At 41.3% G+C, this 5,242-nt stretch overlaps 1 pseudogene; it reads left to right on the top strand.

Moving 5' to 3' along the window:
• The first annotated feature begins 592 nt into the window (after positions 1 to 592).
• Positions 593 to 1,947, top strand: Fbxw2-ps2 (F-box and WD repeat domain containing 2, pseudogene 2; annotated as a pseudogene).
• Positions 1,948 to 5,242: the final 3,295 nt, after the last annotated feature.

Here is a 5,242-nt window from a genome sequence, read left to right as displayed (position 1 = left end):
ACTTGACCCAGAATATTTTCTAGTTCCATCCATTTTCCTGCAGATTTAATGATGCCTTTCTTTTTAATAGCTGAGTAGTATTCCATTGTGTAAATGAACCACATCCTCTTTATCCATTCTTCAGTTGAGGAGCATCTAGAATTTTTCCAGTTTTTGGCTATTACCAATAAACCTTCCATGAGCATTGTTGAACAAGAGTTCTTGTGAGATAGAGGAGAATGACCTGGGTATATCCCAAGGAGTTGTATAGCTGGTTTTCAAGAGAGAACTATACCCAGTTTTTTGAGAACCTGCCAAATTGATTTCCAGAGAGGTTTTACAAGTTCACATTCCCACCAGCAATGGAGGCATGTTCTCCTTGCTCTACATCCTCAAGCTGTAGCTTAAGATTTTGATTTAGCCATTCTGAGGGGTATAAGATGGAGTCTTATGGTACACTCAGAGGATCGACCACAGCTCCAGGTGACAGGGCTGCGGAGCGGACCTGGCCCCTGCAAAACTCTGGCGGCCAAGCGCGTGCCTAGTTGGCATGAGCCTGCCACAAGGTCCCAAGTCCCAGGGTACTCACATGAATAAACATTTCCATAAACATATGGAGACAAAGAACTTTGAGACATGGCGTGATAACATTTCTATTTCATCTCTTTCTCTGACTGACTCGCAGACAATTAAAACTCTTGATCACCTAATTAGTCTGAGTGGAGTTTTCTAGCTCAGGTCTCTCTCCCATAACTTGGAGACTCTCCTCTAGTGGGACTTCCTCAAACTCCTTCCCTGCATCTCAGTTTTTATTTGATAAAATGGCTTGATCCTCAGACTACTCACATGCTACCTGGTCTCTAAGCAGTGGAATAAGATGTTAAGTGCCTGTGCGGAGGTGTGGCAAACTGCATGTAAAAATGGAGGGTGGCAGATAGACGATTCTGCTCAGGATGCATTATACTAGAAGGTTTACTTGAAAGTTATTTTGAAGATGAAGCAAAAGGAGGACCATGAAGCCTTTGAGACCTCATCATTAGTTGGACATAGTGCTGGAGTGCATACACTTTACTACAAAGATGGGTTCAGGGTCAGATGGCTTGTCAGCAAAGCTGTGGGATGTAAGCACAGCGCAGTGTGTTTACAGCATCCAGATCCATACTTGTGCAGCGGTAAAGTTCAATGAACAGCTGTGACAGGCTCCTTTGATAGCACTATGGCCTGCTGGGAATGGAGTTCCGGAGCCAGGACCCAGCACTTCCGGGGTCATATGGGTGCGGTGTTCAGTGCGGACTACAGTGATGAACTGGATATTTTGGTAAGTGGTTCTGCAGACTTCGTTATGAAAGTATGGGCTTTGACTGATGGGACATACCTGAACACACTCCTTGGGCATACTGAATGAGTTACCAAGGTGGTCTTGCAGAAGTGCCAAGTCAAGTCTCCTTGCACAGCCGTGGAGACTACATCCTCATAAGTGCAGACAAATATGAGATTGAGATTTGGCCAATTGGGAGAGAAGTCAACTGTAAGTGCTTAACGGGACTGTCTATCTCCAAGGATAGAAGTATCTGCTTACAGTCAAGACTTCACTTTGATGGAAAATACATTGTATGTAGTTCAGCCCTGGGTTTGTATCAGTGGGACTTTGCTAGTTATGATATTCTCGGGGTCATCAAGACACCCAAGGTAGCAAACTTGGCCTTCCTTGGCTTTGGAGATGTCTTCACTCTACTTCGCCACTGCCTATACATCATGGACTTGAGGACAGGGAGCTCATTAACCACTGGCCACTGCCAGAGGACAGAAAATCAGAGAAGCTCCAGCTTCCTGGCAGGAGAAGCATCCTGGCTGAATGGACTGGATGAACGCAATGACATGGGCTTGGTGTTTGCCACCAGCATGCTTGACCACAGTGTTCACCTGGTCTTAAGGAGCATGGCTGACAGGAAGAGCTACCACCACTGACTGACTTTGGGTGCCAGGGCTGTGGGTTTTGGATGCAACATCTATGGCAGCCAACTGCATGAACCAAAGTTGTTACCTAAAGGTATCATCACACAGTGCACAATCATTTATCTGTCTGCCAGGGGTCAGGGATCAGGTAGGGAGGGCTTGTTTTACTGATACACACTGCAGCATGCTAATGGGATACACCATTGACTTCATTTGTACTTAGTTGTTTGGTCAGTATAAGAGGCTGCATTTTTGGGAAAAAAATGGAGTCTCGGAGTCATCTTGATTCACATTTCCCTTACAACTAAGGATATTTAACATTTCTTTACATTTATTTTGACCATTCTGATTCCTCTGTTGAGAATTCTCTCTATACTGGACTCTTGGGAGCTCCCAGAACTGAATCATTCATGGGCTGGACCTAGGCCTCTTCCATATACGTAGCATATTTGTAGCTTCATCTTCACTCTAATCTTCCAAAATCTTGAGCAGGGACTGTACTGACTCTGTTGCCTGCCTATGAATCCTGTTTTCCTAACTGGGATGCCTTCTCTGGCCTCAGTGGAAGAGGACTGCCTGGTCTGGTCTGAGTGAAAGAAAATGCATCTACCCCTTGAAACACCTGAGGCCCCAGGGAGTGTGGAGGCCTAGTGAGGGAGGTTGGGGGCCGGGGAAATCCTCTTTGAGATGGGAAAGGAGGAATGGGATGAGGAACTGTCAGAGGGCAGACCAGGAGGGGAATAACGACTGGACTGTAAAGAAAGAATAGAAAATATCTGTAGTAAGCATTATGCAAGAAGTCAGAAAGAAAAAAAATGGGCCCACTTCAGTTTTACGATCTAGTCTGATTTGATACAACAATCTCCATCTTCCTTCAGCAGAGAATTGATGTCCTGCTTCTTGGGATTTCTGACACTGAGAAGAGAGCAAAAGACAGCAGAGGTCTAACATTTTCTTTCACCTGTCTCAGAGACCACTGAACCTCAAAGTCTACCCTGGACTCCCAGACAACACCACTGCCTTGATTGAATGACACAGTAACCTGTCAGTTACCACATTAAAGTGAGAGAAAAGGGAAATTCATACGCCTCCAAAGACATTAGTATTTATGCTAAATAGTCCTCATAAAAGACCTAATATGGGGCATAAGTGATTTCTCAACAACTAAGAATGTCTGATATCAGTTCCTAGCATCCATAGAGGACTCACAACTGTTACTCAAGATCCTGGTTATCTGATACTCCCTTCTGACATACACAGATACATGCACTCGTGTGCACATAGGCACACACATGCCCAGGAAGGGAAGCTCAATGGCTAAAATCTCTCATGCCCTATCTAGGTACCTCATTAACATGGAGAAGTCCATGTTTTTATGAACTACTGGTTGGCATTGTCCTTTCAATGAGGTATCATAGTTATATGTTCTAGGACAGGTAGAGCCTGGACAGGAGTTGGTTCAAAGCCTGCCATCCTCAATCATTATGGTTTTTGAACTTGCTTTAACCTTACCAGTTCTGTCTGTGGCATGGTTCACTTGCCCCACTTGCATGCACATGCACACACACACCCACACCCAGAGAAAGAAAGAGAGAGAGAGAGAGAGGGAGAACGTATGCATACACAAAGTCATTTTAGAAGAAGACTTACTTTTCTTAATAATTTCAGAGTGGGGTGTGATTTCCATTTTTCATGTGTTAATGGTGTTTTTGTGTCCCTAGTTTGGAGAATGAAAGAAATCCCACTGCCTGAGCTCAAAGAGAAATTCAACTAGTAACTATTCTTAAGTATCTGTTGCAGACTTTGAATCTGTTATGTCTTAGACTTTCAAAGTTAAAGAGGCAAATGTCTTTCTTTCAAGTTATAACATTTTTCAATGGAGAGTGGGCATGGCTTAGGAATATGAAGCCTTACCATGAAAAGTATTATACTGAATGGCTTCGCCACAGGCTACGTTATTAGGTAAGGTACTTTTCCATTCTTAACTCCAGTTTTCTCAAGGAGTTGATAAAATGTAGATAATGTTATTTCTTACATTAATGGTACTTGGGTGTAATGATAATGTGTGTATGTGTGTGTGTGTGTGTGCATGTGTCTATATAATGAAAATATATATTTATCTTATATGCCAATTTGACAGCTCTCCCATTGTAGAAACAGGATAAAATTAACTATTATTATTTCCTTATCACCATTATTACTATTATAGTGACATCAAGTAAAATTTGTTTTACATTATTAGAACAAATATGTTCAAAGAAATATATAAATAAATTATGAAATTTTCACTTCTCATAAAGAGAGTTATTTTAAAATTAACCAAAAAAATTCACATCGTGTTCCAGTAAGGTTAGAAAATTTAACTCCTGTCATGTGAACTAGCTTAAGATTTCCAACAGCTTTCATATCATTTCCACAATGGCAAATAGGAAAATTCAACTGTTTTTCTGTGGATACAGCTACTTAGGGATAGGCTTAATTTCAAGCCCATAATGACTCATGAAGTATGTGTACTAAGTACTTTTTAAATTGGAACCCAAAGAATTGGGGTATTGGGATGATAGTGGACTAGTTAGGGGTTCTTCCAGAGTGTCTGGCTCTAGATGTTCACAAAAGGTAAAACATTCTTTTTTGAACCATACATATTTCTTACCCATAGTCCACTTCTCAAATTCACATGCCTATGGAAACTTTTCATTGCTAGACATAGGGTCTGTCATGATCCCCTAATTTCCCTACCAGGGAGGAGAGACGGTGAGCTGAACATTATAAGCATCTATATTTTCAAGACTCACAACTGTGCATCTTCCCAGTAAGTCTTGTCCCACGTTTTGGTTCTAGTATACTAAGCATTGTCAAATTCAAAGGTTAACTCCATAGCTTTTCAGGGGCCATGGCCATATTGGAATCAATGCAGGATGTAGTATTTGGATTTAATTTGGTACCCCAAACTTAGTATTCTTCATCCTTTCTCCAAGTTATTTTATAGTAGAGTATGAATATGTTGATGTATTCAAACTTTTCTTTTGTCATGAGAATTCACATCAAAGTCTAATTTAAAAAAAAAAGAAACTCTATTTCCCTTTTCAACTTTGAAATTTGTGAGGTCACTGTCAAAATGTGTGGTTTCTTTACCTCTGTGTGGTGTCTTTCTGTGCCCAGAAGGGGGTTAATCATGTCACTAATCACTAGTTATATAAAGAAACAAGTAGATAGAGAGCTGTATTTAAAAAAAAATTCAAGAAAGCCCGAAGCACATAAAGTGTTTTCTTCAGTCACTGAATGAGGAGATTTCCATACTGTCTAC

Source organism: Rattus norvegicus, chromosome 6 (genome assembly GCF_021556685.1).
Source record: "Rattus norvegicus strain SHRSP/BbbUtx chromosome 6, alternate assembly SHRSP_T2T, whole genome shotgun sequence".
NCBI classification, from domain to species: domain Eukaryota; kingdom Metazoa; phylum Chordata; class Mammalia; order Rodentia; family Muridae; genus Rattus; species Rattus norvegicus.
Note: the sequence above shows the minus strand (reverse complement) of the source record. Positions and strands in the feature narration are given on the sequence as shown.